A 13,897-nucleotide genomic window follows, 5' to 3' on the forward strand; every position below is an offset into this window, starting at 1 on the left:
CCCCCTTCATTTTTCCCTTCCTGCTATCTTCCATAGTTTTTCAGAGTAATTTCAGTATGTGGGCTTTTAAAATGTTTAAATATCAATTTTCAAGGAAGTGAATAAAAAAATATTTTATGATAGTCACAACTGTTACAACTTTTAATTAATAATTAAACTAACTAATAATTGTAGATTGTAGTTGTAAGAAGTAATATAGGGAGCTCCATTAAGCCCTTTGCCAGTTTCCCCAATGGTAACATCTTGCATAACTCCATTGTGATATCACAATCAGGAAATTGACACCCATACAATCTGCTGAACTTACTCCAATTTCGCTGGTTCTAAATGCACTCCTGAGTTTGTGTGCGTGCACATAGTTTATCATTATGTGCAGAGTCTTGTAACCATCACCAGAGGCAAGATAGAAAGCGTAACCATCACTTGCTATTGTTTTTTAACTTTAGATTTTTTTATCACTAAGATTTAAAAGAAAAAATTGAGTTTCCTAGAAGCTTTCCTGTCTTTTACAGATAAGATCCAACCAATCCCAAACATGGCTGTAAGTATTCTTGGTTTCCCTCAAATGTTGGTAAAATACATCTTTCTAATTCAACCAGAATTTGTCAGCAACTCTGAAAACTCCAATGAGCTTTGGGGGAAAATATCTGACAAGGATATTTCTAGCTTTTGATCTTTTCTTTAATGAGATACTGGAATAGCTGTCTTAACATGAAATGTATTCCGTTGCCTTACTCTTTCATGTAACCTTTTGAGTGAGCACCAGGTATCCCTCCCATACTCCTCAGATTATCCTCACCCCAAGGCAAGCAAAACTGAAAGAGAAATTAAAGAAACATCATGATGGTGCTGGTCTGCATGAAAACACCCTGATTATCTTTTTCTAATCAGATGGGAGTAATTTTCTTGCTCTCCAACTGACTAATTTTCTCCACTCTCCCCCCTCCCCCCAATCAGGTATCGAGCTGTTAAATGTTTACAGATTAATTTGCATGAAATGGTCCCTTAGCAACAATCACTCACAGGATCAAATTCCTTTGCTCTTAGATTCAGACTTTTTTTTTCTGATGATACACCTGTTTTTTAAATAAAGATTTAAAGTTGAAAATAAAACTCAAATCCCAGAATGCAGCCTACATAAGCCCATAGCTTTTAAAATCAATTTAAAAGACCATGGCTTTTAGACTGATGTAAAGTGTTTTCAAGCCCCAGAATATTTTTATGTGTTTTAGATCACATCTATACACAAGAAAAATTTATATCAGGCTGATTAGTTTAAAGATTTTATTTATTTATTGGAGAGAGAATGAGTGAGAGAGAGCAGGAGAGGGGGGAGGGTCAGAGGGAGAAGCAGACTCCCTGCTAAGCAGGGAGCCTGATGTGGGACTCGATCCTGGGACTCCAGGATCACGACCTGAGCCGAAGGCAGTCGCTTAACCAACTGAGCCACCCAGGCGCCCAGGCTGATTAGTTTAAAAATGCAGTTTCAGTCTGCTGTCGAAGTCAAGTCAATAGGTCACCAGACTTTGCTCTCTACCTCTCTACAACTCTGACTTCTATGCCCTGTAAGCTGAAGTAATTGATGCCAAGAGTGATAAGGAATGGCAATAATGAAAGGTTCATGGTGTAACAAGACTGGCCTTTTTTTGGCATTGATTGATTTGATGATTTTGTCAAATCAAAAACAGTTTAAAGAATTAGCTTCCAATTCTGTCAAATGATTATTACCTTGCTAACTTGATTTATCAGTTGGTTTTAGTCCCAAATTATAGCCGGTTGAGAGGTTGTAGAGGATTCTAATGCAAAGGTAAACCGCGACTTCCCATATACAGAAGAGGGCAAACTATGGACCATTTTTCTTATTAAGGAAGAGACGACTGGAGGTGGGAGGTGGCAGAGATTCCCAAACTGTCCTCTTCTCCAACCAGGGAGGCAGTGGCTTTTCAGCTGTAGAATCTGTGAAACGGGGCAGTAAATCCCCAACTACCAGGTCTTTGCCACAGTTTTGTTGCTGTTGTTCTACCTGGTTCTCAGAAAGCTCAAGGTTAAAGGAAAACTGTTTTTCAATTATTTAGTTGCAGAAATCTGGTGTCAGGACCTTAGTGACCTAAGCTGTTATGCCTTCACCAACCCAAAGGGCGAGACTTTACCTAGATCAACTGTGTTATCGCAACACCGCAAGTTGCTCTAGGCAACTGAAGGGAGGGAGTATTAAACCTGGATTATTCAACATCATCATACCAGTCATCCTGGATGTTTGCAATGGACTTGGGACTTCCCCAGACCCTTTGTCAGATAGGCAGAAAAAGATTACCATCACCATTTTACAGATCATCAATATAATATTTGTATTGGGGTCCTCCAGCAAACAGAACCCATAGGATACATCTATCTAAACAGATATAGATAGATAGAGAAGACAGAGACAGAGACAGAAAAAAAGGGAGAAAGGGAGGGAGAGAATGAGAAAATGAGTAAGGAGGTCCGGGATAACTGATGGTTTAGTTTTAGTCCAAGCCCAAAGACCTGAGAACCAAGAGAGCCAATGATATAGTTCCAAACCAAAGCCTGACATGCTTGAGACCCAGGAAGAACAGATATTTCAGTTTGGGCCCAAAGGCAGGAAAAAGAGGATATCCCAGTTAAAAGGCAGTCAGGTAGTGGGAATCCTCATTCACTCTGGGGTGGGGAGGGGGTCAGCGTTTTTGTTCTATTCAGGCTTTTGACTGATTGGATGGGGCCCAGCTGCATTAGGGAGGGTAATCTGCTTTTCTCAGTCTACTGATTTAATCTCATCCCAAAACACACAGAATAACGTTTGACCAAATATTTGGATACCCATAGTCCAGTCAAAGTCAACACAAAAAAATAACCATCACAATGTGTCAACTAATCTTATTGTGGTAATCATTTCACAATATATGTATATCAAATCATCACGTCATACACCTTAAATTTACATAAGGTTATATATTAATTATATCTTAATAAAGCTGGAAGAATTAATCATCACAATATTATTTCAACATGTGCATGAAACACACGCCATCCAGAAACATCTGCATTCCCTGCAGTCTATTTTGTCAACTTCATATTTAGTGACAGTAAACCTGGGTTGACAGAGAGGCCAGCAGAGGATTTGCATGAATATTTTGCTTATTTGTGATATATGGTACCACATTCCTGTGGGAAATATTGTTTGGCATAATCCGCGGTGCTACCATCATTCAGATTAATTGTTCTGACCTTGGTCTACAAGCATAAACAGAAATGTATTTCAGATAATGTTAGTTCCCGTCATAATTATATTCTGTGCACATTCAGGTGGAGAGGAGTTAAGGAGCATCTGTGTTTGCCAGCGGGAGCAAGAAACCTTGAACCAAAAACAAATGCATAAATCTCATCTTAGGTAGGATGCTAGCTATAAGATGAACACTGACCATGGACAGGGAGATGTGCAACTGCAAATCTTTACCTCAGCCAAAACTACAGGATCCAGAAGATAACATTAATGATAAATTACCATAATCTTGTGCCTATAAAATGAATCTTCTGAACTGGCTTGAAAACCTTTGTGTGATTACGGCTATTAGAGACTGGGTATAATAAACACCTTTTAATATATTTTAAAATTTGCTGCAGGCTTGCCAGTGTTTAAAAAAGCAACAACTGTCAAATGACTATGTATTGACAGTACTCCGAATCACACTGCATTCATCAAAGCTAATTCTATTGGAGAAATTTATGAAATTATGACAATATGGTGACTGATAATAATAGTAAAGAAACTTAGGGTCCTAAAAGTAACTTTGCAATTTATAAACATTTGGTTTACAAATATTTACCCAACCTGCTATATATGAAAAAATCAATCTGTATCTGTTTTTTTAAATTGTGCATGTTTATTTTAAAATATGTGTTAAAATAATGTAAATTGGGGAGGGGTGACCATGTTCCAGTTTCAAGGAAGGAAATGGAGTAACTGGGATGATTGGAGAAATAATCTTTCCTCTAGCAGAGAAAATACTCAACAGGGTTTGATAAAACCAAGACAATCCATCCGCAATGAAGCTCATTTTTCATTTTGCTTTGACCATGCATGGGGGCAAGAAAAGGTGGGGAAAGAGAGAGAGAAGAGCAAGAGAGGGAGGGAGGGAGGAAGAAGTTAGGAAGGAAGGAAGGAAGGAAGGAAGGAAGGAAGGAAGGAAGGAAGGAAGGAAGGAAGGAAGGAAGGAAGGAAGGAAGGAAGAAAGGAAGGGAGGGAGGGAGGGAGGGAGGGAGGGGTGGGGGAGGAAGGGAGGTTGGTTGTGTCTGTCCAAGACATGGAACAGAACCACAGGCAGCAGCCTTGTTTTCCCTTGCAGAGTACTTTTAGAAGCAAAAAGCAAATCGAAATCATCTCTCAGAAGCTAAACAGATAGCTTTAAAAGTTTTGAATCTACCCTGAAGTAGGAAGTAGCTGCAGCACCTGTAGCAAGATTCATTGCATAGGATGAGAAGCAAAAGGAAGAGTCAAGTGGCATTTTGTGCAGACATAAAATTAATTAGGTGAGAAAAGTAAAAATTATTCTTATGGGTAAGAATAAAAGTCAATATTTAGCTAAGCAATTATTGATAGCATCTGATTCAGTGGGTATATATGCCATCATTGTATTTAGCTATTCTTTAAAATGCACTTCACACCAAATCCTTCTGTTCATCACTGTAAATGAATATATTATCCACTGCTATTTTGCTAGCTATGCTTTTAATAAGCATAACTAAAACATTTGACTTCATTTCTCAGTTATATTGAGTAATCTATGCATCAACATCCAAAGTATCAGCCTTTACCTAACATCAGCTTCTGAAAAAGCAGACAAGACTGCTAGGGGGCAAAAACTATTTCTATTGAGCCATTTTTCATTTCCAAAGCTGCAAAATTTATTAGTCAGAATATTTTAAGTTACATATGAATTAAACCTAGCCAACACCAGCTTAAGTAAAGGGAAACTGAGCCATATAACTAGGAAGCCCAAAAGTGAAATTCAGGTATGGCTAGATCAAGGAGTTCAATGACCCTCTTTCCATATTTTGGCTCCATTCCTTGCTGCTTTTTGCATATTGGCCTCATCCTCTCTTTCAACAAACGGACTCTCTCTATGGAAAGATAGATGGCTCGCTGGTCTATTTTAACAGCTTATAATCTAAAAGGATGTGTTTCTCTCTCTTAACATCTATGTATAAAATATCATAGAAAGGTTATTATTGACCCTGTTAAAAACAGGTGTCCATTGAACTGTTAATGGGAAAAGAAATCCAATATTTAGAGGAGCCTAGGGCATAATTCCTGTTGTCAAGAACTGGATGAGACACTGATTGACATGTTGTGATGCATGCTTAAAACATGGGGCCATCTCCTATTAGAAAAAAAGGTATGGGAAAGCCAAAACCATAGATTTCCACTGCTTTAAGTGGCCCAAAATGTCCATGAGACATACTAATTTATATTTTTTCTCACTTGACTCCAGAATCCTGTGTTTTAAAATAGACATCTCCAATTCCAACATATTGTACATAGCCACCACTTATTCAAAGCACCATATTAAGCATTACAAAGTTATAAAAAAAAAAGAGAAAATAACTCTTCCAGTGACCTTCTAACCTATAAAGCTCTTATGGGAAAAAAAAAAGAAAACATGAAAATGCATTTTGAAAAAAAAAAAGTTATAAAATTATAATGAAAACTCCTTTCAGCATATATTTTATATCATACTCCACAAGTCAAAGATCTTACACAAATACAGGATAGTTCTCATGTATAAGTAAGCATTTACTTATTTTCTTTATTTATTGACTTAATCATTTCTCTTCCCTGAGGTTACATTTGGCAAATTAACACACCAGGACACTAAATAGGACTGAGGTGATCTTAAAGAATTTAGATAACTTTCAATTTGCCCGAAACCCAAGTTTGCCCAAAGATGACCTAATTAAGAAGGTTTTAAAACACTCCCAAGAGAAGGCTCATGTTGCCACTGAATAGAAAGCTGTGATACAGTATTTCTGTTAAACATTATCTATTGCCCTGTTTTTCTACATACATGCTTAAGCAGTAGAAAAAATCTGTGCAAGAATATCTAAGAACAAGGACATCAAGGGAGGAATTCAAACATCATGCCTCAACACAGACTCTATTTAACATCATGCTTACTGTGCCTTCTTTCTTTCATTAGCCTCTGGATTATAGATTTTTTTTAATGTGACTATTGGTCAATAAATCAGTAAGTTCCTGGAGTGCATTACATCTATCTGTCACTCTATATGTTTCTATAAATTGCTTTTTTTTTTTCTTTCAGACTTGAAAGAGAAGACAGTCATGCCAGAAATAAAAGTATCATCAGGAGAAAATGTTCAGACTATAAGCCATTCTGCATCATTGGAAAAAATACCGAAGTAAACATACTACCCAGGGAGGAGTCCTGCCGAGCCATCCAGAACAACTTTTACCAAAATATAATTACAGGGGCTGTAAATATATTTGCTTTAATGGCTGGTACTACACCTACAATTATAAGCACTCCATTTACCTGATGCACCTCTGAACAAATAAAGCAATAAAGGGCTTTGAAATACTGGACAGCAGAGGGTGTTTCTCATTGGTTCTCAGTGAGTTACACTGACAATCTCAGTGATAGAGAGGCCATTAGCCTCCTGCTCTCTATGGTGATTCCACACCTGAAGTGCCACTGACTTCTCCAGACATACCCATCACTCTTGTTGTTTTGCTTTTTCTGACCGAATGGGTCATTTTTACTACTTTTTCAAACTTGAGGTACCAAAGGATGATGGAAACAGTAACCAGAAATGTTCTTTAATCAAAAAACTTTCTATCGGGGCGCCTGGGTGGCTCAGTCGTTAAGCGCCTGCCTTCGGCTCAGGTCATGATTCCAGGGTCCTGGGACCGAGCCCCGCATCAGGCTCCCTGCTCGGCAGGAAGCCTGCTTCTCCCTCTCCCTCTCCCTCTGCTTGTGTTCCCTCTCTAGCTCTCTCTCTCTCTAATTAAAAAAAAAATCTTTAAAAAAAAAAACAAAAAACTTTCTATCTAGAGTTTTATATACAGAAGAGAAATCTGAAGGATAAATACCCTCACTTAGCCTTCTCACTAATCATAGATTTTAGTATAAATGAAGAGGTCACGTCAGATATAAGACAGTAAGCAGGTACAAAACTGCAAACCTGGGGCCTAAAGGAAATTAAGTTAGTACAAAAATGTAGAAAATGCAGGGTAAAATATCACAAGTCCACGATCCCTTCCCTGAAAGCCAAATGAGTTTTAGAATTCAGAATTTTTCCAATTTGAAAAAGATAGCATCATGTCCACACCATGCATTTCATAACCCCGCCCCCCCCAGCAGGTTGTGGCACAGTACCCATAATCAAACACTCCCATAATCTGCGGTGAAACTTCGGAATATTCCAAGAGGGTCGAATAAAGGCTCAGGATATATGCATCAATTCACTTCAGGCTTTTCCCACCAAATATCTTTGCAGAAAACTTAGGAAAAAATAGTCTTTATTTTCAGAGCTGTTTTGAGATACAAAAAAAAAAAAAAGGAATATTGTAGCTTCATAGATCTGGCTGCTTCTTTTGCACAGACCTGTCTCCTCAGCCTTTCTTTCTTTGCTCGTAGACTCTGCCCAGACCTGCCCAATTCTGAGCCTTGCATACAGCCCAGGCTCAACCTGAGAATCCTGCTGTAAGTGTACATACTTCCAGAAGGAGTCTTTAAGTGCTTAAACCCACAAAAGCATGCCTGTTATCATTCGCATTAAATTCCCCTACCACTCTTGGATTAATTCCGTTCAAAGAACCACTTACCATGAGAGTAAATATGTTTTGTGATAAGGCTGTTAAACATCCAGAATGCAAAAATATGTTTTAGATCAACTGTGATATGTAGTGAAGTCACAGCCAATTAACCAAATTACTCAGAAGATTTTATTTAAGGGGGGCGCCTGGGTGGCTCAGTCGTTAAGCGTCTGCCTTCGGCTCGGGTCGTGATCCCGGGGTCCTGGGATCGAGCCCCGCATCGGGCTCCCTGCTCGGCGGGAAGCCTGCTTCTCCCTCTCCCACTCCCCCTGCTTGTGTTCCCGCTCTCGCTCTCTCTCTCTCTGTCAAATAAATAAATAAAATCTTTAAAAAAAAAAAAAGATTTTATTTAAGGATTGTTTGGGGTAAGAAAGAGACATTCTATAGTCCAAACTCAAATGCTCCTACCTTAGTCTGTTCAGGTTGCTGTATCAAAATAGCACAGACGGGTGGCTTATAAACAACAGAAATTTATTTCTCACGGTTCTGGAGGTTCTGGCGGTCCGATGCTAGTGTGTCAGCCCCGTCTGCTGAGGACTCGTCCTGGCCACAGACTCATGGTTGTGTACTCACACGGTGGAAGGGTCTAGACAGCTCTTTGGAGTGTCTGTTATAAGGGCACCAATCCCATTCAAGAAAGCTCCACCCTCAAGGCCCTCCCCAGGCTCACCTCCTAAAAACATCATCTTTGGGGGTTAGGATTTCAATATATGCGTTTGAGGGGGACACAACATTCAGACCATAGCAGTTGCCATCAAATATCATACCTAGCCGGTATTCCTATTTATGGTATACTTAGTACTCGTTGACATAAAGAGTTGGGAGGGCAATGCTAAAAAACACATATTTATGCAATTAAATTAGTTAATTCAATTCCATGCACATAGAAACGAAAGAGGGAAGGAGAAATAGCAAGTTAAATAATGCAGGTGAATCTTGTCACCATTTTACTCAGTCGTGAATGACCTAGCGTGATCATGAGGTAAGAGGGACCTGCTCTAGCCTACTGGGTCTGGACTCCATGAGCCCACATCACGCACACGTGCTCTGTACCTATTCTAATATTCTGCCATATGTTTTTGTTTGTTTTGTTTTGTATCATATGGCCCCTAAAAATAAGTCAGATGCTTCATCTGGAGCTCACTTCAAGAAACAAGAAAGAAAATGAGCTGCATAAAACTAATTTGGGTTGGGGTGCGCGGGTGGCTCAGTCAGTTAAGTGTCTGCCTTTGGCTTAGGTCATGATCTCAGGGGCCTGGGATTGAGTGGCAGTCTCCCTGCTCAGCCCAGAGCCTTCTTCTCCCTTTCTCTCTCCCTCTGCTCCTCCCCCTTGCTTGTGCTCTCCTGCACTGTCTCTCAAATAAATAAAATCTTTAAAAAAAAAAAAAAACTTATTCATGTTACTCTGATACTACACCTTATGGGACATTTCAAGAGCAACTCTTGACTATGATTTTCACTGTGTGCTCTTATTTTATAATCCAATCTCTGAGAAAAGTGCAATTTGACTGCATATGTAAGTCATTCAAGGCATTAATGAACATTCATTATTAGCAGATGACTTTGTTTAAGGACGGACTAGGATAAGAAACAAGCATGCTGTAGGCTAAACTCAAATATACGGATGATTCAGAAAAAGACAGCAGAAGACAAGCACATACATTTTTAAATTCACTGCTTCCCTTTGCACACAGCCTAGAGATTTATATGGAAATGCAGACTCATCTCCAAATTGCTATACCCTTTAAGACTACTAAGTCTTGAGGATAATACCACAAAAATCAAGAAACTGCTAATGAGATAATTGCTGCGTTTTTACAGGTTATTCTCGGATCACAGATCATCTGTATCCATCATCTCCTACTCTATTGTGTGACAGTTCATGGATGTGTCATAATGATACTAATATTCCTTTATACAAACTTAATGTTAAAATTTGAATAATATAGAAGCTACTAATTTCCTTCTCAACTCTTATTAAAGAACATTGCTCAGAGCTTTTGTGGTTCTTATTCTATTTTGGAATTTTTCTTTAAAAAAAAATTTTCACTGAGATTTCTCATTTGTTATTTATATCGAACAAGCATAGAATTAGCCCTTTTATTCCAGTTTCCTCCTGTGTAAATCAAAACAGTAGATTAAATATTTAAGATCCTATCTGACCCTAATGGTATATGAATTTATGAACCAATGTATTGAAAAAGAACTTGAGAGCCTGTGACCTAGGCTATACAAGTACCTTCAAGTGCATATCAATGTAACATTACATGTTGGGCTTCGTAGATGGGATAGTTGAAATCGAGGCCTTAACTCTCCAAATCAACAGCAAAAAGCCCTACTCTGACAATTTTTAGAATTTCCCTTAAGAAAGAACATTATTGAGCTTCCTTCACTACCTCAGTTCCCAGCCAAGTAGGACTCTGAACCCATTTAAAAAATGTTAAGATGTATGAAAAACACTAGTAGAGTCAGGACACTTGCATTTGAGATCTATCTCTGCCATTTTCCAGCTCTACAGCCTTAAGCAAGTCACTGAATTTCTCCAAGTCTTAATTTTCTCCAGTTATAAAATGGGAATAACCATTTCTATTTATCTATCAACTCACTGTAGATGTGAGGGCATTTTGTAAACATGATCGATCCTAAGTCCTACTCAAATGGGAGTAAAAATTAAAACTCCTGTGCACCCCTCCCCCAGGAAATTATTTCTCCCAGGAGATATTAGGAACCTCGACTTAAATGAAAAATTTCAGAAAAATGTAAACCAGCGCTCAATGTAGGCTTCCTTCGAATGTGCATCCCCTGTGCATAACTCCTCAGCTTAGGCCTAACAAGGGGGTGGTCCCAGTGGTGGGTTTATGTGTACACAGTTGATACCTTATTTCCTTCCGATGGCTGGTGACAAATTTAGAACATTTCTATTGTTCAGTGAAAGGAACAGACAAGAAATATAGAAGCAGTTCATCCCCTTGCCTTCCAAAGGAAACTTCTTTAAATTTAAAGGCCTCCAGAGAAGAAAATGCCATTATGTACTCTAGGGCTACTTTCTAACGTGTAATACCTTCTACTAACAGGAGATTCTCTCCTCTATTGTCTAACCTAACCAGAATCTTCCTTGCTTCTATGTCTTCCATCCATATAAGATGTTGGGAACTATTAGGAAAATTTACAACCTTAAATAAAGCTACAAAACATTTGCCGGTGAAAGAAAATAAATGAAAAATAAGGCTAATTTGAAAATATATTATTTAATTTGTGTTATTGGAAACCCAACAATTAATAGGGCTCGGAACTAAAAATTTAGAAAAAGAGCCATATATGGTGAAAGAAGATGGGTTAAGTTTTTTAAGCCTGAAATTTCTGACACATCTCAGCAGATAGGTTTCTAACCAGGAGCCCAATTTCTCATAAAGCATTATGGTACTAATTTCCACTTATTACAAAACAGCTTTTTTGCCTGTATGACATTGCCTCTTGGACCCCATACATGACTTTAATTAAGATCTAACTTATTCATGACTATAATTCAGATCTAACAACCAGTCTAGTCAGATCAGGGTAATTAGTCCCAGAGGGTATTTTCAGAGAGCTCATTTTTCTTTTCATCTTTATATTTGGGCAAACAACTTGGGGTACTGGTTCATTTGAGGAATTCTATAATTCAGAGAGCTCAAAAATGTGGGAGTGAATTAGCTAAATAAATTATTTTAAAGAGATTCTTACATAGGGCTTGTATGCTGGTTAATTTGGTTTGTGTGCCTTTACTGTGGTCCAGAACAGAAACAATAAGGATGATTAACCAACATCAAGCTAATAAACTTTTAACACCATGTTACCAAGTTTATTAGAAAATTTAAAGACAAGAATTTAACCCTTCCATATCACATACCCACTTGAATTTCCGCGGATCTGAAAGCATTTATAGCCTACTTATTTCTATTTTTGTTGCTGTTGTAGTTGTTATTGAGAACTCTATTAAGAACTTATATATCCAGTCAACTGGAAAGATAAAACATCTTATATTGGCCAGGGTGAGATAAAGCAAAGCTATTTTCTCATTTAAAGTATTGCTACTATAGTGTTCTTTTTTTAAACTGTCATCGCCTGATGCTATAGGACAGCCAACCCTATTCTTACTCTTCACCATACTTGAAGCCACCTCAACATTATAAAAGTCTCTTTCTTCCCATTTTGTCCCTCCCCATTACCCTTATTTTGTAACACATTATCACCGCAATTCTAAATATTATAGCCAAAAACCCAGAGCCTGAAGGGCTTTTAGAATACAGCTTATTAAATTCTTAGCCTAACATCTAGCTTAGCCCATGTTTAGTTCAATATATTCTAAAGAGCAAGGCATGGAACCAAGAATAATTTTAAAATTCAGAATTACTCAACAATATGCAATGCATGCTGTTTGGTCTATACCTGGTAGTCAAAAATTATTTAACCTTTTGAATCATTTCTAAGAAAAAAACATGAGTAATGCCATGTGCTAAATTAATCCAACAGATGGCCATTCAGTAGATGGTTAATGTTGATGACCACAACCAAAAGTATAGGACAATATGTACCTTCCCATCCAAAACCCTGTAGTGCAAATGGAATAAGACTGGAACATTGGGCTGTAAATCAAGAGACCAAAATTACCACCTCAGAACTTCTTACCTGTAAGAAGGCATTAAGCAGATGGGTATTAAAGAGGGAACGTACTGAACGGAGCACTGGGTGTTATACGCAAACAATGAATCATGGAACACTACATCAAAAACTAATGATGTAATGTACGGTGATTAACATAACATAACTAAAAAAAAAAGCAGAGCTGGTAGTCATTGAAATGGAAAGAGAGGTAAACATTAAGTCTTAAAAACCTAGGTTTGAATTCTAGCTCCATTATATTAGTAGCTACAAAACCTCAGAAGTATTACTTACTTTTTGAGTCTTCTATGCTTCAAAGTGAAATGGAAATAGTGATTCCAACCTCACAGGACTGTGAACCTATGAGGATTAACTAAAATAAAATTGTGTATGCCCATTTAGGAAGAAGAGCACCTAAAATAAAGTAGATTCTTTTATCTTTACTTCTTTTCCCCCACTCCTCTTTCCCTTTCTTTCCTTTTTTCTTCCTTTCTTTCTTCCTTTCTTCCTTCCTTCCTTCTTTCCTTCCTTCCTTCTTTCTTTCCTTCCTTCTTGCCTTCCTTCCTTCTCTCCTTCCTTCCTTGCTTCCTTCCTTCCCCCCAAGTGGATCTCAAAGAGGGATATTTCTCCTCTAAACTGCTAGCTATGAATGTGGATTACAGATGTTGTCTCTGAATAGAAAAGTTGGAGGAAGAGTCTCCTTTCTCAATCCCCCCAATTTTTTTCCTTTTCACCAATTCCTCTTTCTCCATCAAATTAATTTTAAGATTAATAATAGCTGTTATAGGGGCGCCTGGGTGACTCAGTCGTTAAGCGTCTGCCTTCAGCTCAGGTCATGATCCCAGGGTCCTGGGATCGAGCCCCACATCGGGCTCCCTGCTCCACGGAGAGCCTGCTTCTCCCTCTCCCACTCCCCCTGCTTGTGTTCCCTCTCTCGCTGTGTCTCTCTCTGTCAAATAAATAAAATATTAAAAAAAAAATAATAGCTGTTATAGCTGACCTAAATGACAGTAAGGAATTGATGCCAAATTACTTAAAATGTATCAAAACATTATTGTAATAGCCAAAGGTATGTCTCTACCTGGACCAGAGAGAGAAAAGAGCATGTTCAAAAGCTTAACATGAAGAGGCAAGGATATTCAAGGAGCAGTGGGGGATCCAGAGTGACAAGAGAGGAGACAAGTGGCACTGTGTAGTAAGGAGGAGTGGCTGGGGATGAATGAGACTGAACTGGTAGCTCAGGCCAGGTAGAGGAGTGTGTTCTGTGTTTCATAAGTCAAGGTTTCCTCTGTATTCACTAGATCTGTTTTAACCAGTGGTCCCCAGCAATAATATCAATTATATCTAATACACAAACCTCTCTTTTATTCTGGTCCCACTCAGAGATGAATTTAGTTACAAAAG

General features: G+C 38.3%; 1 long non-coding RNA gene across 1 annotated transcript in view; it reads right to left on the reverse strand.

Annotated features, from left to right (window-relative positions):
* The window catches only part of LOC145716095 (uncharacterized), a 388,856-nt gene that overhangs the window by 345,795 nt on the left and 29,164 nt on the right, over positions 1–13,897 (reverse strand). The window lies entirely within an intron of this gene.

Source organism: Leptonychotes weddellii, chromosome 1 (assembly GCF_054177405.1).
Source record: "Leptonychotes weddellii isolate Sample4059 chromosome 1, ASM5417740v2, whole genome shotgun sequence".
In the NCBI taxonomy this organism is placed as follows: domain Eukaryota; kingdom Metazoa; phylum Chordata; class Mammalia; order Carnivora; family Phocidae; genus Leptonychotes; species Leptonychotes weddellii.